This window comes from Pseudophryne corroboree, chromosome 2, assembly GCF_028390025.1.
Source record: "Pseudophryne corroboree isolate aPseCor3 chromosome 2, aPseCor3.hap2, whole genome shotgun sequence".
NCBI classification, from domain to species: Eukaryota; Metazoa; Chordata; class Amphibia; order Anura; family Myobatrachidae; genus Pseudophryne; species Pseudophryne corroboree.
The window spans coordinates 457,226,004-457,252,339 of record NC_086445.1 but is presented as its reverse complement, the minus strand read 5'-3'; the positions used below and the strand labels follow the sequence as shown (position 1 = coordinate 457,252,339).

Below are 26,336 nucleotides of genomic sequence, written 5' to 3'. Positions count from 1 at the left end.
ACTCCCAAAGTGTCAATTTCCTCCTTAGACAGGAAAGCCAATAGTCCTGCAGGCCTCCGATGCATCCTTGAGTGTAACGCCTACTGCTGCTGGCGCTGCTGTTGTTGCTGCTGGGAGTCGATCGTCATCCCAGAGGGGAAGTCGGAAGACCACTTGTACTACTTCCAGTAAGCAATTTACTGTCCAACAGTCCTTTGAGAGGACGATTAAATATCACAGCAGTCATCCTGCTGCAAAGCGGATAACTCAGGTCTTGGCAGCTGCGGTGGTGTTAAAGGTATGTCCGGTATCCACCGTTAATTCACAGGGAATTAGAGAATTGATTGAGGTACTGTGTCCCCGGTACCAAATACCATCTAGGTTCCATTTCTCTAGGCAGGCGATACCAAGAATGTACACATACCTCAGAAAAAGAGTCACCAGTGTCCTAAAAAATGCAGTTGTACTCAATGTCCACTTAACCACGGACATGTGGACAAGTGGAGCAGGGCAGACTCAGGACTATATGACTGTGACAGCCCACTGGGTAGATGTATTGCCTCCCACAGCAAGAACAGCAGCGACGGCACCAGTAGCAGCATCTCGCAAACGCCAACTCGTTCCTAGGCAGGCTACGCTTTGTATCACCGTTTTCCATGAGAGTCACACAGCTGACAACCTCTTAAGGAAACTGAGGAACATCATCGCAGAATGGCTTACCCCAATTGGACTCTCCTGGGGATTTGTGACATCGGACAACGCCACCAATATTGTGCGTGCATTACATGTGGGCAAATTCCAGCACGTCCCATGTTTTGCACATACATTGAATTTGGTGGTGCAGAATTAAATAAAAACGACAGGGGCGTGCAAGAGATGCTGTTGGTGGCCCGAAGAATTGCGGGCCACTTTCGGCATTCAGCCACCGTGTGCCAAAGACTGGAGCACCAGCAAACACTCCTGAACCTGCCCCTCCATCATCTGAAGCAAGAGGTGGTAACGAGGTGGAATTCAACCCTCTATATGCTTCAGAGGATGGAGGAGCAGCAAAAGGCCATTCAAGCCTATACATCTGCCTACAATATAGGCAAAGGAGGGGGAATGCACCTGACTCAAGCGCAGTGGAGAATGATTTCAACATTGTGCAAGGTTCTGCAACCCTTTGAACTTGCCACACGTGAAGTCAGTTCAAACACTGCCAGCCTGAGTCAGGTCACTCCCCTCATCAGGCTTTTGCAGAAGAAGCTGGAGAGATTGAAAGAGGAGCTAAAATGGAGCGATTCTGCTAGGCATGTGGGACTTGTGGATGGAGCCCTTAATTCGCTTAACCAGGATTCACGGGTGGTCAATCTGTTGAAATCAGAGCACTACATTTTGGCCACCGTGCTCGATCCCAGGTTTAAAGCCTACGTTGTATCTCTCTTTCCGGCAGACACAAGTCTGCAGAGGTGCACAGACCTGCTGGTGAGACACATGTCAAGTCAAGCGGAACGTGACCCGTCAACAGCTCCTCCTTCACATTCTCCTGCAACTGGGGCTGCGAGGAAAAGGCTAAGAATTCCGAGCCCACCCGCTGGCGGTGATGCAGGGCAGTCTGGAGCGAGTGCTGACATCTGGTCCGGACTGAAGGACCTGCCAACGATTACTGACATGTCGTCTACTGTCACTACATATGATTCTGTCACCTTTGAAAGAATGGTGGAGGATTATATGAGTGACGGCATCCAAGTAGACACGTCAGACAGTCCGTACGTATACTGGCAGGAAAAAGAGGCAATTTGGAGGCCCTTGCACAAACTGGCTTTATTTTACCTAAGTTGCCCCCCCCCCCCTCCAGTGTGTACTCCGAAAGAGTGTTTAGTGCAGCCGCTCACCTTGTCAGAAATCGGCGTACGAGGTTACATTCAGAAAATGTGGAGAAGATGATGTTCATCAAAATGAATTATAATCAATTCCTCCGTGGAGACATTCACCAGCAATTGCCTCCAGAAAGTACACAGGGACCTGAGATGGTGGATTCCAGTGGGGATGAATTAATAATCTGTGAGGAGGGGGATGTACACAGTGAAAGGGGTGAGGAATCGGACAATGAGGAGGAGGTGGACATCTTGCCTCTGTAGAGCCAGTTTGTGCAAGGAGAGATTGATTGCTTCTTTTTTGGTGGGGGCCCAAACCAACCAGTCATTTCAGTCACAGTCGTGTGGCAGACCCTGTCGCTGAAATTATGGGTTTGTTAAAGTATGCATGTCCTGTTTATACAACATAAGGGTGGGTGGGAGGGCCCAAGGACAATTCCATCTTGCACCTCTTTTTTCTTTCATTTTTCTTTGCATCATGTGCTGTTTGGGGACTATTTTTTGAAGTGCCATCCTGTCTGACACTGCAGTGCCACTCCTAGATGGGCCAGGTGTTTGTGTCGGCCACTTGGGTCGCTTATCTTAGCCATCCAGTGACCTTGGTGAACCTCTTTTTTTCTTTGCATCATGTGCTGTTTGGGGACTATTTTTGAAATCTGCCATCCTGTCTGACACTGCAGTGCCACTCCTAGATGGGCCAGGTGTTTGTGCCGGCCACTTGGGTCGCTTAGCTTAGTCATCCAGCGACCTCGGTGCAAATTTTAGGACTAAAAATAATATTGTGAGGTGTGAGGTGTTTAGAATAGACTGGATGAGTGGAAATTATGGTTATTGAGGTTAATAATACTATGGGATCAAAATGACCCCCAAATTCTATGATTTAAGCTGTTTTTGAGGGGGTTTTGAAAAAAAACACCCAAATCCAAAACACACCCGAATCCGGCAAAAAAATTTCAGGGAGGTTTTGCCAAAACGCGTCCGAATCCAAAACACGGCCGCGGAACCGAATCCAAAACCAAAACACAAAACCCGAAAAATGTCCGGTGCACATCTCTACTTTTAATATATTTATAAAAGAGTGTGCTCTATTGATGAATATACTTTTCTCTAATAAATTAATCAGTCACATTAACAAACAGATATGTATGTTTTTCAGCATTTAAGAGAACTTTTTATATTGACTGCTTATTATTGCATTGATAGAAAGAGTTATGATGATAGTGTCAGACTGGGGTATAAAGGGCCCATAAGGGGCATGAAGTGGTAGGGGCCCATGCTTAATGGTGTAGCCAGTCTATAGAGGGGGTGTGTCCAGGCAAAACAGAGGCTAGGCTAACTATTAGAGGGTGCATTGTCTGGGTCCTTTGATCAGGGCCGCCATTAAGGAGTGGGGGGAGACGGTTCAGGACTACAGTCCCAGGCTTGGACCATGATGGTGCCCAGGTGGCAGCAGTGTGGATTAGGCGTGCGGGCCAGCTGTGCACCGGCAGACAGCCACAGAGGGACAGAGCTCTGTAGGTATTATGACTATAGAGCCGGCTGTAAGCTGCTCGAAGCTTGCTGACCGGCAGCCAATCAGGAGCAGCTCCCAATCCACACTGCTGTCACCAGGGCCCCCTCTTAATGGTAAGCTTTGGGGGATGTAGGGGGAGCATAAGAAGAGGTGGAAGGTAGTTGTGTGTGTGTCCATAGAACAGTATGTGTGCATGTGTGGGTGTGTCTATAAGACAGTGTGTGTGTGTCTGTGGGACTGTGTGTGTGTGTGTGTGTGTGTGTGTGTGTGTGTGTGTGTGTGTGTGTGTGTGTGTCTGTCTATGGAGCAGTGTGTGTTTGTGTCTATGCGGCAGTGTGTATATGTGTGTGTTTTTGACTATGGGGCAGTGTATAGAGGCTATGGGGCAGTGTGTGTGGTGGGGGCCCTTTCTAATTTGTTAGTCCAGGATCCCATCATTTCTAATGGCAGCCCTGCCCTTGATAAATATATATAGTAAATAACATTGCTTGTCTATACACGGCTCTTCAGGTTGCCGAGGCAGACGGGAACCACGCTGCCGGGGGTGGAGTGCGGCTGCGCATGCGGCTTCCTCCCCCCCCCCCTCCTCTCGGGCAGCACGGTCTGGGACTGAGTCAAGCAATCTCCAGCCTTCGCTACTGAGATGCTGCTGGCAGCGGAGGCTGGAGATTGCTTGACTTAGTCCCTGACCGTGCTGCCTGAGAGGAGGGGGGAGGAAGCCGCATGCACACCCCCACTCCTCCCCCGGCAGCATGGATCCCTCCTGCCCCGGCAGCCTGATGTCTTCTCTTCTCTCCCTGCTGCAGCACGGCTCCCGTTGCCTGTGACTGGGGGAGGTGAGCAGCGCGTGCAGCCAGGGGGTGCTGGTGGTCAGCGGCGGTGGGGGCCTCCTGTCTTGGGTGCCCTGGGCCCCCCGAGGGCTTAATCCGGCCCTGAAATACACCATATTTCTGTGCAGTATAATGTAACTTATGTATAATGTATAATTTAAGTGCACTATATGGAAACTGATCACTAGAGGAGGGGGTGGTGCCTCAGACCATGGGGACTACCGGGGGTTTCCCCTGTGCCCCAGTGGGCCAGTCTGCCCCTGTATGAGGATGTCATTATTTTGCTTTTTATGTGAGCACTAAATAGACTATGCATCTGACATGTAAAATATAGACATTAAAGTGTCCATGGTAACATCAAAACTAATTATATATTATCTATTATTGTTTACATGCTATTTCTTTAAGCTGCAGAAATCAGCTTTGAAATGAAAACATAATTACACAGAGTGTTGCATCATTGGACCTCCTTGCTCTAACAAATCTTGTTGATTTATTTATTTTAGAAATTGCCAAGTCTATGCCTGCAGAATTATGTTTTACATTAACTTGCTTGCCCTCTGTTAATAAATTGGGTCTTAAAACAATATGTATGCTTTTTTTCTTCTTTGAAGCCAAGAATTATTAAATCAAGCCTTAAAATAATTTTTGACAATCCAAGGAGAACAAGAAAGATGAATACATGTGCGGCGTACTAGACCACAGCTCAGCCTACTAAGTCTCACCTGCACCTCGCAGCATGTGCCTGTGCGGCCGTGCTTCAGGTTGGATGAGCGTGGATACATCTGGATCTATTGTATCTATGCCCTCATTCCGAGTTGTTCGCTCGCTAGCTGCTTTTAGCAGCCGTGCAAACGCTAAGCCGCCGCCCTCTGGGAGTGTATTTTAGCTTAGCAGAAGTGCGAACGAAAGGTTCGCAGCACTGCTACAAAAAAAAAAATTGTGTAGTTTCTGAGCAGCACCAGACCTACTCCTACCTAGCGATCACTTCAGACTATTTAGTTCCTGTTTTGACGTCATGAACACATACTGCGTTCGGCCAGACACGCCTTTGTTTCCCCCAGCATGCCTGCGTTTGTATCTGACACGCCTGCGTTTCTCCACACACTCCCCGAAATCGGTCAGTTACCTCCCAGAAATGCCCACTTCATGTCAATCACTCTGCGGCGAGCAGTGCGACTGAAAAGAGTCGCTAGACCTTGTGTGAAACACTTCTGCTTTTGTGAAAGTACATCACGCGTACGCATTGCGCCCCATATGCATGCGCAGAAGTGCCGTTTTTTTGCCTAATCGTTGCGCTCCGAACGAAAGCAGCTAGCAGTCAACTCGGAATGACCACCTATATACCATCTACTGTATCTATTGGTCTATAAGTTCTTATATATAAAATTCATGTTTCTATTTGGTTGTCTGTCCGGTTATGCATTTGGACACCCCTGCCAATGCAAGGTGGTCCAATGAATGAAACCAATGTGAGGTGGTCCAGTTGGATCCTGTCATGGTATTAGGGTTTTTTTTGTCCCATTTGAACCTCACTGTGCACTGGGCATAACTATGACCCAGGGAACCTGTTCTGGGCCTTCCACTGGATGTATTTGGAAGAAAACTTCATAGAGTGGTATCATTGGATCTCAGAAGACATTCTAGGGGGTTAGGGTCCCAGTCGGACCTCCCGTTAGTGTACGCTGGCCAGAACTTTGACCCGGGGAGCCTGTTCTGGGCTTGCCACTAGATTGATTTGGATAAAAACTTCACAGAGTGGCAACATTGGATCCCAGAAGACATAATCAGGGGTTGGGACCTCAGTTGGACCTCTCATTAGTGTACGCTGGCCAAAACTTTGACCCGGGGAGCCTGTTCTGGGCCTTCCACTGGATGGATTTGGATGAAAACTTCACAGAGTGGTAACATCAGCGATGCAAGTATGACGGTACGGCGTACCGGTAAGAAATTCCCAGCCGGTACGCCGTACAGCTGGGCCGTCCACCATACTGCATCCCGCTGGCTTTGTTTTGTGTGAGGGGAGGAGAGCGCAGCGCCTCTCCTGCCCCTCAATTCTCTTTGATGCCCGGTCTCACTCTCCATCAGCGGCGGGGTCAATCTGAATAAGGCACCGGTTTGCTAGCCAATCGGAGCTCGTGGACCGGCAGCCGCAGCTCCTGACTGGCTAATGAACTGGCGCTTCATTTCAGATTGACCCCACCGCCGCCGCTGGAGAGTAAGGTGGTCATTCCGAGTTGATCGCACATAGCAACTTTTTGCTGCTCGTGCGATCAACTAGACGCTGCCTATGGGGGAGTGTATTTTAGCATAGCAGGGCTGCGCTCACTTGTGCAGCCCTGCTATGCTAAAAAAGTTTCAAGCAAAACAAGACCAGCCCTGCAGCTACTTACCCAGTGCGACAGATCCAGCGATGAAGGTCACGGATATAACGTCAGGCATCTGCCCCCTAAACGCCTGGATACGCCTGCGTTCACCTTACCACACCCCCCCCCCCCACCGTACGATCTTCCCCCTTCCCTTCATTCCCCAAACTAGCTTTTGAGGGGTCTGGGTGGTTGTAGTGCGGATCAGCGGGCTAGGTCAGCTGCCTGCCTGCGCATCGGCAGGCAGCCGCGGAGAGACTTAGCCGTAGTCATATTCTTAATACAGAGCGAATGGCAGCTCCCGATTGGCTGCCGGTCCGTGAGCTCCGATTGGCTCACGGCCGGCTTTGTATTAAGAATATGACCGCTGGCCGCAGCTCAGCCTCTGTTCTTCCGTGGCTGCCTGCCGATGCGCAGGCAGGCAGCTGACCTGGCCCCCTGATCCACACTACAACCACCCGGGCCCGGGACTGGAGTAGCCACTGTCCCCCCTTGATGGCGGGCCTGGCTGGGGCTGACCAGTGCCTACTCAAAATAATGAGAGTGCAGTCGAACCGGGCGTCATGTTTTTCATTGCATCGTTCGCAGATGACATCAGATACACGCCCCCGAAAATGGCCATGGCACACCTGCGTTTTCGCAACCACTCCACACAAATGTAATGTCACCCACAAAGGGTCACTTCTTGCCAATCAAATTGCGATTGATTTGCACTTAGGCTGCAAACGCAGAGCGATTACATTTTGACCTTCGTGCATGTGCAATGCATTCGCAGTGCATGCGCAGTCTGCCGATAATCGCTCAGTGCATGCATTCTCACAATGATAGTGAATCAGGCCCCTAGTTTGCATGACCAGGGAACAGGGCTAAATATGTGGGGATGCTCTGCTCTTCCAGAAATCTACCAGAAGCTCAGTGAGAAAAGGCAAGTGTGCAGAGGTGGAACTCAAGTGAATACGGTCATCACGAGATGCCAACCTTGAAGTGGCACCTTCTCTATTGCCCCAGCTTTCTTATTTCGCACCCTGCTCCTGGCACTAGGTGGAGTAGCATTGGTGCTCAGGGGGCAGCAATGCAGCCACACTACAGTATTTACAGATGGTGCAACTGTACGCAGGGCCGGCAATAGAAGTCTTGGGGCCCGGTACAGTGATAACTCTGGGGCCCCCTCAGATTTTTATATATATATATATATATATATATATGTTATAGGGCAATGGAATTTGCTGTGCTATATAATAAACTGTTAATAAATATACAGTATATATATATATTTATCTTTACACATATATAAATATGTATAATCTCTCCTTCCTCCCCCAAACCCCCCACAGCCTGTCTCTCCCTGATGACTCCATGCTTCAGTCCCAGCTCCCCCACCCTATCCCAAAGCCCTGTATCCCCTCACCAATCCACTCTTACCCCGGGGAGAGACTCACCTGTGCTGCACTACCCAGTATCCAGACCCAAACACCGCACAGCAGGTACCATGCACCCCTCACAACCCACTAGAAGCGGTCGGCACAGGGCAATGGAATCCTGGCCAGTGAAGCTGCTGCCATTTCCCATAGCTGCCTCCAACAGAGCTGGACCCAGAAAAGCAGGCGCACACTTACGTCACACGGTCACTGTGTGTGAGAGGTTCCTGTCTTTCTGAGGCTGCGCCCACATCGCCTGCCCTATTTGGACAAGACAGCTCACATTTCTGCTGGGCACTAAGTGGGTTATCCTTGGGGCCCATCTGGTCCTTGGGGCCCTGTACATATGCCCCCCACCTGTCTCCAGACCTGGCTCTACGTGTACATGTGCTGTGCACCCAGACATCATCTATTCCCCTTGTGCAGTCATTCAGGCTTGCATATCATTATGTGGGAGAATATATCAGAAAGTCTAATATTGAAAAGTAAATTATCATTAAGATGTTACATTTTCTCCAGTTTATTGCTTTATTTATCAGTATGGCTGGGAGATACTGATCTTAATTATAATTCTTGTTACGATGCTCCTAAGTAAAGGAATAGTAGTGACTGGTACACTCATGAAAATGAAAAAATACACTGTGGGGAAGATTTATCAAAGCTTGGAGCGAGATAGAGTGGAGAGAGATAAAGTACGAACCAGTCAGTCACTAGCTGTTATTTTACAGTGTTTGAAAAATAACATGAGCTGATTAGTTGGTACTTTAGCTCTCCACTTTCATGCCCCAAGCTTTGCTAAATCTCCCCTAGAGAGGGAAGTCAGCAGGAAGAGAGAATAGAAGGACAAGAAGAGGAGAGGAAGTTTAAAAGTTAGTACTATTTATTTATCTAGCATCCAGGCAACCTTATGAAGTTACAAACTTTCATGCATGACATACATACATACATACATACATACATACATACATACATACGTACTGTACCAACATACATACGTACTGTACCAACATACATACGTACTGTACCAACACACACACATACATACATACATACAGTACATACATACGTACTGTACCAACATACATACAGTACATACATACGTACTGTACCAACATACATACGTACTGTACCAACATACATACATACTGTACCAACACACATACATACATACATACATACATACATACAGTACATACATATGTACTGTACCGACATACATACATACATACAGTACATACATACATACGTACTGTACCAACAAACATACATACATACATACATACATACATACAGTAAACATGTAATGAAGTGCACTCTTAATTTTCTTCAGAACAAGACCCTATTTCCATTTTCCATGCTGTACGCAATCTATGTATCTTCATATTCTCACCTTTGGAATTCACAGAGTACACCCCCCCCCCGCCACCCCCTCCTCACACACACACTCACACACACACACACACACACACACACACACACACACACACACACATACACACACTTGTTACGTCTAGAACAGTAAGCAACAATGTATGTTTTTTCTACGTCTCACAAGCACATATGGAGATACAGGTCAAAACTAATTTTTTCAACTCTTGAAAACAGATTAAAATGACTTCCATCTGCTTGGCTAATCAAAGTTATCTGTGCATTCCATTCTGGTCAAGTAATTAATTGTTAGACGAGGAATGCTAATAATGCCATCAGAATAGAATGTGGAGTTTATACAAGAAATTCTGCCCAATAGCAAAACACTGGTTCAAGTTAAAGGTTAAAGTGAAACATTATTTTATAATGCGTCAATAATATTGGGATTAGAATAAATTGGACTTTAAAGGAAAGCTATCCCAAAACTGCAGAATGAGAGGAATCACATAGACCAGAGTAAAATTCAAGATAAGATTTATTCTTACCACAGGCAGTTTACAGGCAATTGCAGGATTCACGTACCAGGTTAGTTCTTTGCAGCCAAACACTGTTCACAGAATCTTCAAATACATAAAACACAATTCTTCAGCAGACCCTAAGGTCTTGGACCCTAACAGGAGCCACTCTGACCTATCACCTGGGCAGCTTGTCCACCATCAGAAGCAATGCTTCTTGTGTCTGAAACTCTTTTAGAACAAACTGACAGGTGCCTGTAATTAGCTACTTCTCAACCCTGGCTAACAGGGTAACAGATCTGCACATGTTGTTTAGTGTAAAATCTCACATTGATGGTTCTCCATCGGTGTTTCTGTCAATATTTCAATCTCTGCCTCTTTACTGAAGCGCCAACCCTAATTCTAATGGAATCAGTAATTGAAAAGCAGATGACAGCAACTACAGCTCTTCTGGGTTTACTGTTTAAATCATAGCCTTGTAATTGTGCCGGAATACTGGATGGCCGGTATACAGTAGGCAAGTTAAAGGAATGATAACTGATGTAAAACAATTTTCTTTACATATTATGCTACCCTGTCTAATTTGATAGCCTGCCTCCTATTGTGCACATGTGCATGAGTCTGCTGACTTACAAGAGTTTGTCATCTTACCTATAAGCATCTTCAGGATATAAAAGATAGTGAGTACATTTATAGAGCCAGGCTGCTTTAGTTACAGTAAGTAGCACTATTATGAACTTTTCCCTGATTGCCTCTAGCAGTCCTACACACACACACACACACACACCCTGCAGAGTTAATACCTTGTACTGCCCCCTTTGGACAGCTGAGACCTGGCAGTGTCATGGATTGTTCTCAGTCATCATCTGGAAAGACCAGGTGATGTCAATCTCAAAGGTTTTAAAAGCCCAGACTCATCTGACCTTGCTCCAGCAATCAGCACCATGGGTTCCTCTAAGCAGTTGTGTAGAACACTGAAACTGAGCATAGTTGACGCTCACAAAGCAGAAGAAGGCTATAAGAAGATAGCAAAGTGTTATCAGATGCCCATATCCTCTGTTTGGAATGTAATTAAGAAATGGCAGTCATCAGGAACAGTGGAAATTAAAGTAATATCTGGAAGACCAAGAAAAATATCAGACAGAACAGCTCGCAGGATTGTGAGAAAAGCAAGTCAAAATCCACGTTTGACTGCACGATCCCTCCAGGAAGATCTGGCAGACACTGGAGTTGTGGTACACTATTCCACTATAAAGAGAAACTTGTACAAATATGGTCTTCATGGAAGAGTCATCAGAAGAAAACCTCTTCTACGTCCTCACCACAAAAATCAGCGTTTGAAGTTTGCAAATGAACATATAGACAAGCCTGATGCATTTTGGAATAAATTTCTGTGGACCGATGAGGTTAAAATAGAAATTTTTGGCCGAATTGAGCAAAGGTACGTTTGGAGAAGGAAAAGCACAGAATTTAATGAAAAGAACCTCTGTCCAACTGTTAAGCATGGGGGTGGATCAATCATGCTTTCCAGACAATGATTGAGAACAATCCATGACACTGCCAGGTCTCAGGTGTCCAAAGGGGACAGTACAAGGTATTAACTCTACAGGGAATAGTTTATGCAGTCAGAATGTGAACACGGCCTCCAAGATGTAGCCATATACCCCTTTCACATCGCAAATGCTGGGTCCAACCTGGTAATTGGAAAAGTGTCCTTAACGGGTGGGACCTGGCATTTGACCCAACACCCTGCCATTCTGACCCAGCATATTACCGGGTCGCTATACAGGAATTGGGACTGCAGCATCATCGGGGGCGGGGGCAGAGGTGATGCTGGAGATGAGCTCATCTCTGTGTCACCTCTCCCTATGCAGAGAACGAGTCCTGGGTCACATCGACCCGCCAACCCATTCACACTACCACTGACCCGGTATTCAACCCGGGAATAGCACTGCTTTACTCCTGGGTTGAATTACCGGGTCAGGTGACCCAGGAATTCGCCATGTGCCCTTTCACACAGCACAGTGACCCGTGTCGATCTGGCTATATGCCAGGTTGATACCGGGTTATTTGTGTGAAAGTGCTAATATGCTGTAATATTACTCAGTGGACCTGGGTATCCTAGTAATATGTTTACTACTATCATCTGCTAGGGCAAGAATCCTTCAGAGACCCATGTTCCTGCGAGAGATAGCCATGCTGACAGTAACTGTAATTGCCATACAGTACCTCCCAACTATCCCGGTTTTAGTTATGAAGCGGACTGTCCTACTGACCCCTGGTCAGGATGTTCATTTTGATTTGCAGGGTGTTGAGAGGTATTCCCTTACTGCGTGCACCGACGACTGTTATTTTGTAGGGAGGCAGGTGGCCTACCACTCAGAAGTGATACGCATGCCCCCACACTCCAGAAAGACATGTCTATGTCCCAATTTCTGGATTCCTAATGTTGCTGTTATGTACTTTATTACCAGCTTCTTTGAAACAATTATTAGTTTAATGCTTCATGATCAATGAGCGGTGAAATAGGTATATTAGGGTATTTTTCTTAACATGGGTCTCATCTATACTCTATGTCCCAAACAAAACCTTTCCTTGTTAAACTGCTGGGTGCATAAGCCCTGGATCTTGTTTTATGCACATTAGGGTATTTAGCCTGGTGAAACAGTCATTTTGAACAAAAAAGCCCAGATTTATCAAGCCTTGGTGAGTGATAAATTGCATGGTGATAAAGTACAAACCAATCAGCTCCTAACTGCCATTTTGCAAACCTAGCCTGTAACATGACAATTAGGAGCTGATTGGTTGGTACTTTATCACTGTGCAATTTATCACTCTCCAAGGCTTGATAATCTGCGCAAAAATGCTGTACCCCATATCAAATAATCAGACCATTCTTTATATTATCTAAAAAGAACTAAATAAGTGCACAAAAACCTATTTATCACAATGGTTTTTAGCACTTTACTGCACATTTGCCTGTACATTAATTTTCATAAATATCCCCAACATGTGTAAAGCTACTGACCACCCTATGAAATACTGGGCATCAGCAACTGTAGGTGCAAATATCCCTATAGATTAATGATTGAGATTAATATTATTTTCTTTGTGTTATGTATTTTGTTCCATATAATCGCAAACCTATGTAACAATTCCAAATGGGATGCTTATACATACAGGTTGAGTATGCCATATCCAAATTGTTTGGGAGCAGAAGTATTTTGGAATAATTGCATACCATAATGAGATATCATGGTGATAGGACCTAAGTTTAAGCACAGAATGCATTTATGTTTCTGTACACCTTATACACACAGCCTGAAGGTCATGTTAGTCAATATTTTTAATAACTTTGTGCATTAAACAAAGTTTGTGAACATACACACAATTGTATACATTGAGCCATTAGAAAACAAAGGTTTCACTATCTCAGTTTCAATAAAAAAAAATTCAGTATTTTTGAATATTCTGTGTTTCGGAATATTTGGATATGGGATACTCACCTGTACTGGTTATGTAGTTGTCTGAGCAGTGCTCATGCATTTCTGCCCATGGTGATGCACACTGCAACTGTAAAAACACAATTTCCCTGCTGACAAGACCAAATGTCAACTACACTTGCAATTGACAAATTGCTATTTTTGTAATTAATAATTCATAAATATTAATTCATAAGCACTAACTAGCAATGTGATGGTACTTCATCTTGAAAACTGTCTGTGATGTTTGTACAGTTATTTTCTGCAGTTATTGCAGTCACTTATATTGTACTATATATATATATATATATATATATATATATATATTGTACCAACATTTATATTGTCTTTTCTGAAGATAAAAAATAAGCATCATCAATAAGATCTCTTAACTGTAATATAAAGATAAAAAATGTCCAATATTTCAGTAGGGATTAGGTGCTTGAAGAATTCCTATTCACGATTGTCTTGAATATTATCTGGGGAAAAAACAGTTAAGAGGTGTCTTTATAATAGGGTGAAAAGCCCTAAATCTGGTTTGGTGTGTAACGTCTTCATTCAGATGTTGATATTCATACGGGGCAACATGGGGATGTCGACATTCAGCATGTCAATAGTGATGTCAAAAATGTTGAAATGTTGACAGTGTTTCTTTACTAGGGCTATCCGTAACTCTAAAGTTAACCCTAACTCAAATGCTAAGCCTAATTGTAATACCAAGTCTAACACTTACAGTAATGCTAACCATATTAGTAACCATAAGCCTAACAGTAATCTTAACCCTAACAGTATCCCTAACCCTAAAGCTAACCCTAACCCAAACGCTAAGACTAATTGTAATACCAAGTCTAACCCTAACAGTTATCCTAACCATAACATTAATCCTAACAGAAATCCTAACCCTAACAGTAACCCTAAGCCCAACTGTATCCCTAACTCTAAAACTAACCCTAACCCAAATGCTAAGCCTAATTGTAATACCAAGTATACCCTAACAGTAACCCTAAGCCTAATGGTATCCCTAACTCTAAAACTAACCCTAACCTAAATGCTAACCCTGGCAATAATCCTAACCATAACATTAATTCTAACAGAAATCCTAACCCTAACAGTAACCCTAACCCTAACGCTATCCCTAACCCTAACCCTAAAACTAACCCTAACCCAAATGCTAAGCCTAATTGTAATACCAAGTATAACCCTAACAGTAACCCTATCCCTAATGCAATCTCTATACTTTGATAATATTAACACTGCATATGTCGACAGTACAGTATGTCAATGTTGACATTTTCCAGATGTCGCAGTTTATGTTGACATATTAACTATGTCAACTTCATGAATGTCGACCTCCTGGTGTCAAAATTATGATCTCCAGTCAGTAATATTATTTGAATTTTTCCCGAAAGTAAAACTATTAATTATTATTATTTTTTTATTTTTATGTATTCATTTTAAGTTTTTCAGGTTCACTGTGTAATGGGTGCATCGAATGTACAGAAGATTTCAAGACTGTCTGGCAAAGCGGTAAGAGTCCTCTTAACGCTGCTGTCAGTATCAGAAAACTTTTCTAGTTAAACTGGGGTAATGGAAGATTTTATATTGCTGCAATAAGCGGCAATATACATTTTTTTCTGTCACCGCTTATCAATGAATATATCCCATTCTCTGGTCATTCAACCAAAAACCTATTGGAACCCCCACCCAGTACACAGAAGTCCTTTGGATCTCCTTGGAATCCCTCCAAAGTCCCAGATTCCATGTGATTAGCAGTGATGATGCAACTGGAAATGGAAGTGCTGATCCTATAATGGAAAAGCGCATTTGGTTTCTTTGCAAGAACAGAGCAGCGGTAGTGGGAGGGGAACTTGATAAAGCGGAGCATGGCAAGTCCATTAATATAGCGAGGATGGGTGGGTGGAACCCTAACAGGTATTCAGGCTTCACTGAAAACAAGAAAGAACGCCCACAGTGGGGGTTTTCATTTTCTATTTTTTGAAAAGCAGATTCCTTGTATGTAATTATATCTCATAAATAGTGTTCAGAATATAATACCAAAGAACATTATTTACTCAATTTTAAAGCAAAGTTATGCAATAGAAAAATATAGTGTTTATACCTAAATTGCAGCATTCCGGAATCTTCTATCTACTACACTGACAAACAGCTCACAAAACTGCCATGGATGAGACGTGCTAACAACAATGATTACAGTTTAGTACCTGCTTGTTACGACAGCATGTAAATAGTAGTTTGGATTTGCAACGCAGTCTGGGAGAAACGGCATGATACCTTTTACGGTAAAAACATTAGGGATCTCTGTGATATAATGATAGGGTTTAACATCACGCATATCACATACAGTATTTACTGTCCTGTGCTATTCCTTTCTTCAAGTGAATTGAAAGTGGTTGAAATACTTTTCATGCAGGCACTGCAACCTGTAGAGGTATAAAGCCCATGAAAATGCCTGCTGGTGTCATTCACAGCATGGATTGTGTCATTTATTTTTGGCCCATTTACTGTACCTGGCTATCTCACAACAGTCCTCATTTTCGCAGTCTACAGAAGGGGCGTGGCCTCTTAAGCTACGTGTCACCACCTAAAATGGCCAAAACTCTGCCAAGTGATGTTTTGGGAATGTTGCCATGTATTGGAGAGCGTAACAACTGTTTATCCTTTACACTATAACACAATGAATTTAGTCTGATTCCTAGCTGTGCTAGTTGTTAAATGATAAGTACTATAATTGCTGTATCAATTACTTCATTCCCTTTCTCATAGGAGATAAAAGCTGTGTAGTTTGCTTAACCACAGAAGATCCAAATTTTTGCAGTCCTGCGATCAGATAGTCGCCGCCTACAGGGGGAGTGTAATTTATCTGTGCAAGTGTGCGACCGCATGTGTAGCAGAGCTGTACAAACTGATTTTGTGCAGTCTCTGCGCAGCCCAGGACTTACTCAGCCGCTGCAATCACATGAGGCTTATCGGGGCCGGAGCTGACGTCAGGCACCCTCTCTGAAAACACTTGATCCCGCCTGCGTTTTTCCGGACACTCCCTGAAAATGGTCAGTTGCCACCCACAAACGCCTCTACCTGTCAATCTCCTTGCAAACGCCCGTGTGAATGGATCCTTCGTACAATCCTGTCACATGGCGCTGATGCCCGTTGCAGCTATGTGATGCACAAGCGCAGTGCAGCTCAGATGCATGCACAGTTCGGATCTGATCGCATGCTGTGCGAAACGCACAGCAACGAATAGATCTGAATGACCCTATGTACAGTATGCATGTCTGTATGTATATATGTATGTATGTCTCTATGTATGTATACAGCAATTTTCTCTATAGTCAAATTCACAAACCTCCAAATGAGATGTACAACGGTACAAAAGTTGTTGCAATAGGGTTTGATCAGATAAGTGGCGGTCTTATTTTGTCCTAATAATTCATGTAAAATGCTGTAAAATATGCATCAAGATAATTACTTGTAGAATTGTAGCTCCTAGAGGTTTCTCTTATACACAACCTTTGTGGTCTGTCCACTTTTCTGGGAGCCGGGCAGTGGGGGCAGTGGGCCACTGGAATTGACATAATGCTGCTTATCTTTCCTATCAAACATGCTTATGCAGAGGGATTATTAGGCCTATAGAAGTACAGTATGATTGCATAAAAGGCTGTCAAGTCTTAACTCTTCTTGCCACTATTCGCAGTGAAATAATGACTATATCCTCTCCCCGCAACCGGAAGCGGTCATATCATCGCCAAATACCAATACCACACGTCCAGCAGTCAGTAACAGTGATGTGGAAGACGAGCAGCCAGCAAATTCACATGTATTGTAAGAAGCTGCTGGCTGCTTCTCCTTCATGTTATTGGTTGATACTCCATGTGGGGGCACTGCAGGGGCATTTCAAAACTGGATGACTGACATTATATTCAGTTATTTAGTTGCCTATTAACCAATGGCGTCCTAGGCAGCCACCTGAGCGGCAGAAATGTATACAGGACGGTGGGGAATACGGTGTGATGTGATACATGTGATGTAGGAAGGGGGAAGGTTTTGTTGGTATGTAAACATTTTTGGGTAATATGCTTATGTGATGCTGGAGGTGGGGGTTGGAGAGTGCTGCTTTAGGTATGTGTATGGTTTATTGGATATGGTGCTTGCTCAGATTTTGTATTGAGAGACCCATGGCACTCTAATACTCTGAAGTATCTAACACATGTTTAGGAATCCATCTCCACAAGTAATTGTAAAGAAGGTGATGAGTCTGTCATATTACCAGTACATCTTACAACATTAATGCACGTGTTTGAAGGTTTGCAACATCTTTGCTTTACTGACCCATTGAGTGTTTTCCTTCATTTTCAGCAATGCATATTCATATTTTAATTCAACTGCATTTTTTTCTAAGCAAGTGACTACATTACCAAACAGTTGTTAGATTTGTCTCTGCTTAGTGAATGATTAAGGTACAAGGATTTTGTTGTTTTATTAGTTTTACCTGTTTCAGTACAGTTGTTTCTTTGTGTATTTGTCTCATGGAGGGACGAATACACAAAGAACAGAATACTTCATCTAAAATCTGTTAATGCCCTCCCCTGTGCAGCCTGCTGATTGCCTTTTATTGATTTGTCTGCTTTTCAAGACAGAGAAAATCTAAGAATTGATACATTTGACTTTTATTAAGATGTTCCTGGCATGCAGGTTCAACAGTGATATCCTGTTTGCAGAGTATAGTTAATGACTTACATTGCAGCCACAGAATATCAACAGGTGTGTTACAAACTGTCGACAATCAATGTTGACATAGACGGGAGGTTGACATGTCAAATATCCAAATTCACAGTGTTAACATTAAAATGCTGACCTTGCCATAAGTCTGCATGTCGACCATACGGTTTTGTACTGACGTGCAAACTAACCATAACTCATACCTCCCAACTTTTATGTCTTCCATGGAGAGATGCGGCCAGAATTGGGGGTGTGGCTTCATGGGTTGGGGGATGTGGCCTCTCAGGTAGGGGGTGTGGCCTCATGGCAAGTGCTGCGATTGCAAACCACCACCCCATTTTCATCACTATGGGGGCATGAACAGCACTCAGTGAGCTGCTGGCCATTCCCTCTGCCCATCTCTGCCGGGGAATAGATGCTGTGCGCATATGCACAGCATCTATTCACGCTGCTCTAGTGAACGAATGCCAAAGCCAGCAGCTGCTGTAAGAAAATCTCAGTGATAGACCCTGCATGCACCCCACGACTGGCAGTCCAGACTTGGTTTTTATTGCCACTTAGTGGAGAACACTATTCATTCTGCCAGAAACACCAGGCATAGGGCTTTTCTCCATTTAACCAGTAGACCCTGTGTCTTCCACCTGGTATAATGAAAGATTGTACCGTATGCTGGGTTCCGGTATGAATGGTCGACCATGTTATGGTCGACAGTCATTAGGTTGTCAAATGGTCGACACGTGAAAAGGTCGGCATGATCTTTTTTTTACTTTTGTGGTGTCGTTTTCTGCGTAGAGTGACAGGGAACCCCAGTTAGTGCACCGCATTCGCTCGCCATGCTTCGGGCAAGGTGCCCCGCTGCGCTCGGCACAGATTACCATTCCCAATCGTAGTCCACGTATATCGTAAAGTATGGAAAAGTGACCCCCTCAAAAAAAAATTGAAAAATCATGTCGAACTTGTCATGTGTCGACAATTTTCATGTGTCGACCATGTGTCCATGTCGACCATGTCAATGTCGACCAATAGTAGTTGACCTAATGACTGTCGACCATAACATGGCCGACCATCCAAACGGATACCCGTTTCCTGTAGTCATAGAAATGTCACAGGAGCATTGTGTGCGTAATCCAGCCAGTACATGGGAGCTTCATACTTATTAGTACTCATGAACGTTGTATACTTACCAATAGAAATAAAAACAAGTAAATTTTTAAGAAACTATACAGCTACAGTATAACAGCTTTAATTACAACATGCATTTCATAATATATTGGCTGTTCATACAGTACAGTATATCAGTTTCATATGTACTTATGTGTGGGGCTTATAAACTTTATATCTTGTTCACTGTAATTTATGTCTGCAATGTTCTAAGAAAGAAACCTTACTGCTGCAATTCAAGCAATATTTTTCCAGAAAATGGCTTAAAATGTTACATGAAGACCATTGTATGTCTATGAATTTGTGAAGCAATGTCAAGCTTACCTATAATACACCTCTTCAGCGTTTTTATTGTACAGTACAAGTTTTGTAAGCAGTTTTGCATTTAATAATATTGCCCTTTGAAATCCTGTGGCCAGAAATATCAGGATAACAGACAGACTGCTTTCTCCAGCACTGGCCAGCTGCTGGCATGCCCCCAGTCCCTCTGTCTCCATCTACAGCAGAGCAGCGTGTGACTGTAAACCTCCCAACTGCCCCCCCCCCCCCAACCGCGGGACACTGCTGCCCACAGGTGGGACAGCGGGACAGTCCCCAAAAAAGTAACTGTCCCATGAAAATCAGGACAGTTGGGAGGTATGCATAGGCAGGGGCAGTAACGGGCGCTCCCTGTCTGCCTATTTTTATTATGTTTATTGATTGGTTATAGGCCCTCATTTGATGATAGCCAATTTAATAGAATAATAAAAAATATATATATTTACTAAGTAAACCATCTTACAGCGTAAGTATGTGCATGTCCTACCAGTTTACACTCCATTCAAGATGGCATATGATACAGTACAGTGGAAATATTTTGCAGTTATTGGTACTTTGTGGGGTGACAGTACCAACACAAGCATCCAAGTGCCACCCCTAGGCACGTGTCCAGTGTTCCAAAACTGAGCACGAAACTAGGCACGAAGACATAACCTGGGTACACACCTGTACAATCATCAGTTAGTTTTTCGATCCTTATGTTCATGAGATACAGTATTTTAAGAGTATGGATGCACCTCTGATCATATTCTATCGTAATAAAACTGAAGATCAGGTATTTGGTCTTCCTAATATTCATCAGATTCGATAGTACAATATCATACAAAATTTGAAGTGTGTATTCACTTTCATCGTTTGCCAGTGGTCCTTCAGTAGCAGTTCTGTCTTTGTCAGAGCCAGATTAAGTCCATGGGGGGCCCGGGGTACTTAAAACAGAGGGGCCCCTATTCAAGAGAGCAGGAGGGCAGGGGGGGGTCACATACCAGCCAACGATCGAACTGAGCTCCCGTCCCCGCCAACCGCACAGACAGCTGAGCGACGGCTCAGCTCTCCAATCATGTATGAATGAAGCAGCCATTGGGGCAGCCTACTTCACTCATACGTTATTGGACAGCTGAACCGTCGCTCAGCTGTCCTGTTTGTACAGCCGCCGCTGCAGTGCGGACGGGAGTACAGGAAGAGAGATCCGATCTGTAGTGTGGCAGGGGGCCCTTTTGGAAAGGGGGGCACGGGACCCCCCTTCCCTTAATCCGGCTCTGGTCTTTGTGGGCGTGCATAATCAAATCTCTTATCTGGTTTACTACGTGCTCTTGTTAAAATGTACCAACATCAACACATAAAATACAGCACTGTGTTTAAAAAGAATCATAATTTTATCGTTGTTTACATGTGTATATGACACTGAGATTGTGCCATTGTTCAATACATGTAAATATAGGTTATCTTTCTAAATAAACTGTCACTCGTTTTTAAGCATGGTACTGTATGTACAAATATATTGTAACAGACTCTTATATAAAAATGCAAACACCCTATACACCTCATTCAGAAGCTACATGTATTATATGAAGTACAAAATATATTGACAAATCTGTATTGAGTCAGTACAGTCAGTTTATACCCTGTAGCTTTGCTTGAGTCCTATTGGAGAAAGAGCGCTATATAAATAAAAACATTTTTTACTTCTTCTTCTGTTATTAGCACACTACATGTGTATTGTCTAGGTAATTATTGCATGCTTTTAATATCTATTGTCATTCAAAAAAATCACACAAATTTTTATGTCAATTTTATTTTACAGATTATACATAGAATCTCTATACTGCAAGATTTGTAGAATATGAAAATCTTGATTTTTTTATTTTTATTGATCCCCCTGGGCTATACAATTAGCCTCAAAATGGCAGCCATGGCAGCTATTATCAGGGGATTTTTTTTCTGTGCCTCAGCAGGCTCCAAACAAAAAATGCCCAATATTTAGGCTTTTTAAAAAACATTAGGCAGCGAAAACACATAGGTTCGTGAAGTTATCACAGATTCTATGTATTCTCACCCAAAAAATTGATTTTCTTTTCGGTTGAAAAAATGGGGGATAATTGGATGAGTTGGGTATGTGTGACTGGCGGTCAGGAGACTGCCAGTGACAATACCTACGGCGGGATCCCGGCATTTAGATGCCCGGTGGGGGAGGGGGCAAGCGCAACAAAACCCCTTGCGAGCTCTGTGGCAAGCTGCGCTCGCCACGAGTGGGCAGTATGGATGGTGTAATGGTTAGCATTACTGCCTCACAGAACTGAGGTCATGGGTTCGATTCCCACCATGACCCTAACTCTGTGGAGATTGTATATTCTCCCCTTACTTACATAGGTTTCCTCCGGGTATTCCGGTTTCCTCCCACAATCCAAAAATATACTGGTAGGTTAATTGGATCCCAACAAAATTAACCCTAATGTGAATGTGTGTGTGTGTACATGTGGAAGGGAATATAGATTGTAAGCTCCATTGGGGCAGGGACTGATGTGAATGGCCAATTATTCTCTGTAAAGCACTGTGGAATATGTGTGCGCTATATAAATAACTGGTAATAAATAAATATTCCGCCTCTATGGGTGTACACCCACGAGTGGGAATAGTCCCTGTTGGTCAGCATGCCGACCGTAAGAATAGTGAAGGTCCAAGATGTAGGTGCCAGTATTGTGATCGGCGGTCTGCTGACTGCCGGTCACATAACTACATCCCAATTGGATAGCCCCCCTCCTCCCAATAGTGAAAAACAGGAAAAAAATAGTGAAAAACTCCCATTTTTCAACCCAGGGGCAGATCCAATGGGGGAATCAGTAGGATAGTTTTTCCCCACACATCGTGCAGGGTGACGAAACTGATTCTGCTCAGTGCTGGGCTGGGGTGAGAGGCCACTGCTGCTGACAAGTAAGAAGGGGGTGGGGCATACCTGGGACCCTGCAACAAGCCCTGACACAGGTAATTAGTATATGCCAGATACCCCACCCCTGGCGTTCCTATATTTATATGCTGTTAAGTTTAACCCTTTTCCATCCCACTTTGCTAATTGTGTTTACATCTGGCAGCAGCGTAGCCAGAAATCTGTAGAGTTTGTACGGAGTACGGAGTCTCAATCTTTTCAGAAGACACTTTAGACAGGTGAGGGTCATAGAACGTGAGTTAAGATAGTAAAGGTGTGTACGAACTAATTGTTTCTTCCAAACATTAGTATAACTGCAGAGCCGGCCATAGGCATAGGCAAACTAGGCAATTGCCTAGGGCATTTGATATGCCCAGGGGCATCAGCAGCTTCTGCTGATTAAAATGATATGTGGCATGCCTATATTCTTTGTGTAGCATTTCATATGCAGATACAACCACAGTCTCACACAGTATATAGGCATGCTGCATATCATTTTAATCAGTAGAAGCTGCTTGTGCATCCTAGCCACATAGCAATGCAAAGTTTTTTCATTAAAAAAAGGTGCCAGATGTTAGCATTGAGGCAATATTTATGAGGACACATCTGTATCCAAGCAGAGGCAGAGGTCACAGTGTTAGTTGCAGTGTGAGTGCTGTGTGTATGTGAGTAGGTTGGTTGTGCAGTAGTGTTCGGAATATGTGTAAGGAGCATTATGTGTGTCATGTAAAAATGCATTAATAATGTGCAACATATGTGTAAGGAGCACTATGCGTGTCATTATGTGTATAAGGGCATTAATAATGTGCGGCATATGTGTAAGGGGCACTATGCGTGTCATTATGTGTATAAGGGCATTAATAATGTGTGGCATATGTGTAAAAGGGTACTACTGTATGTGTGTCATTATGTGTATAGGGGCACTAATAATGTGCAGCAAATGTGTAAGGGGCACTATGTGTGTCATTATGTGTATAAGGGCATTAATAATGTGCGGCTTATGTGTAAGGGACATTATGTGTAAAAGGGCATTAATAAAGGTTGTCATAATGTGTAAGGCGCATTATGTTTATAAGGACATTAATAATATGTCTCATATGTGTAAGGGGCATTACTGTGTGGAATTATGTGTATAACTGCATTACTAATGTGTGGCATTATGTGTATAAGGTGCTCTACTATGTGGCGTTGCGTATAGAAAGGGCACTACTGTGTCGTCTAATGTGAATAAAGAGCAATAGGGTGTGATGTAATGTGAATAAGGGGCTCTACCGTGAGTAGTAACGTTTATAATGTAAAGTGATATTACTGTGGGATGTAATATGAATTATGAACACTATCGCATGATCAAATGTGAATGAAGTTGCATTACTGTGTGGCGTAATTGGAATTGGGGGTATTATTGTGTGGCCATGCCCCTTGCCAGCAAAAACACACCCCTTTTTGGGCTATGCGCCAAATGTTCAAACTGTTCCTATTTAAAATATAGGAGGTACAAACACCAAAATAAGGACTGCTATCGGTGAGGGGTGATGGTGCTGGGAAAGAGGTGCAAGGTCAGAGGCGGAACCAGCGGTGGTGCTAGGGGGCACCAGCCAAAATCTTGCCTAGGGCATCATATTGGTTAGGGCCAGCTCTGTATAACTGATAGGCCCTACACATTGGCCGATCCGCCGCCGAGCTGCCCGACGGCGGATACGGCCGACGGGCGACCCGGCGGCGGGGGGGGGGGGGCAGTGACGGGGGGAGTGAAGTTTCTTCACTCCCCCCGTCACGCGGCTCCATTGAAGTGCAGGCAAATATGGACGAGATCGTCCATATTGGCCTGCATGCACAGCCGACGGGGGACCAGCGATGAACGAGCGCGGGGCCGCGCATCGTTCATCACTGGAGCCTCCACACTGAAAGATATGAACGAGTTCTCGTTCATTTATGAACGAGATCGTTCATATCTTTTAACACAAATCGGCATGTGTGTAGGGCCCTTGAAAGTAAAATTGTCTCGAAAGCATGATTGTACAAATGTGTACCCAGCTATAGACATAAGGGGGGTACTCACGGAGCGATATTCTAAGCAATCTGACTAGATTGCTTAGAATATCGGCAGGATCGCTCCGTGTGTAGCCCCCTCGGCGATAGCGATGCGCGGCCCCGCACATCGCTATCGCCGCTGCTAGATTGGCCTGCATGCAGGCCAATCTAGCGGGTCGCTCACCTCACCCGCTGGGTGAAGTGAGCGGCCCCCCCGTCTCCCCCCGCACGCTCAGCACAGATCGCGCTGTGCTGAGCGGCAGGAGAGATGTGTGCTGAGCGGTTCGCTCAGCACGCATCTCTCCTTGATCGGCCCGTGAGTACTGGGCTATACAGTATACACAAGACGGGATTGCTCAATCTGCCTGGCAATGTAGTGCATTCAAATTAGAGGCATACTGTAGCTGTGTTTTGTTTTGGTTTATAATAGTGTTTTGCTTGTCTTCAGTCAGGAAGTTGTATAATTATTACCTAGTTTAGAAAATGCATTGTGATGCTTTGTCAACTACAGTATTTATCGCTTGCTTTATTGTTAAGTATCCAAATACTGCATCAAGAAATGATGGCAAAGGACAATACATCTTAACTGTAACATTATCAAGATTAACATAAATGATTTCCCTTCTGCAGTGTCATTTTACTCCCTGCTATCTTCAGTTGTTTAATTAAATTGAATTTATCACCAAATACTAAAACAGCACCTCACTGCCAAATAGGCAAATGTTAGTAAATAATTTCTAACTGCTTTTATTTATTCTAATAGATACCTATTCATTGCCCAAACAACTGTATTGGTTTATTTAACACAATAACAATGATAATTATGCAAGATATAAAAATGCATTGCTCAAGTCATCCGAATACAAAACCACTGTGGTTACCCATATATATGGCTTTCACAAATGAAATCACAAAAAAAGATTTGCATTTGACCAAGCTGTAATATCTGCCACTGTCTCCACTGGTTTCCATCTAAGGCTAACTAATTAATTTATTTATTTGGATGCATATAAAGTCTGCAATGGTGTATCTTTAATTGGGGTGGTCTTAAGTATGCCGGCGGTCGGGCTCCCGGCGACCAGCATACCGGCGCCGGGAGCCCGACAGCCGGCAAACCGACACTTATTCTCCCTCGTGGGGGTCCACGACCCACCTGGAGGGAGAATAAAATAGTGTGGCGCGCGTAGCAGGAACATCGAAGGGGTAAATTCAATCTGCGCCAAACTAGAGCATCCACCAATCTGCACATGCTGTTGCAAGCAAGTGATCACATATGACGTCAGTGACCTGCCGCCAAACGCCCATGACACCCCTGCGTTTTGCCATCACTCCCACAAAATGTCATGTTACCACCCCAAAATGCTCACTTACTGCCAATCACTTTAATATTGCGAATGCAGTGCAAACACAATGCGGCTCTGGCGTATGCGCATTGCGTACGCAGCACATGCTCAGTCTTTCGATAATTGACCAAATTGAGATAAATCTCAATTGTGACCCATGCTGAATTAGGCCCTATGTCTCTGTGGCTTTACTTCAGGATAATGGGTAGTGTCATTTATTTTAATGATGTGCACAAACATCTAGCTCTGTGTAGTTTGGCAGAAATCTAAGCACACTTGGGCAAATGGAGGCACATAGCACTACAAAGATTGATTTTGTACTGTCTAGCACAGCAAATGCATGAGAATACATCATGAAAATAAGAGATATTATATGTCATGGCTGCAGGTGCATTTCTAGAGAGGAGGGGACCCGTGTGCAGTCTCCGGGTGTGGGCCCCTTCCTCTCCCATCCCGTAGCCGCCAATGCGCTGTCTGAGCACTAGAGACTCTGGCACAG

General features: G+C 44.1%; 1 protein-coding gene across 6 annotated transcripts in view; it reads right to left on the bottom strand.

The window, feature by feature from the left end:
- The window catches only part of AUTS2 (activator of transcription and developmental regulator AUTS2), a 1,933,147-nt gene that overhangs the window by 1,773,879 nt on the left and 132,932 nt on the right, over positions 1-26,336 (bottom strand). Inside the window, exon 1 of one of the 6 annotated variants that reach the window (XM_063953754.1) lies at positions 9,913-9,962. The exons of the other annotated variants lie outside the window; for them this stretch is intronic. The gene's annotated coding sequence lies outside the window, so the exon portion shown is untranslated. Of the gene's footprint in view, positions 1-9,912; positions 9,963-26,336 lie in introns of those variants that run through there. 6 annotated transcript variants of the gene reach the window in all.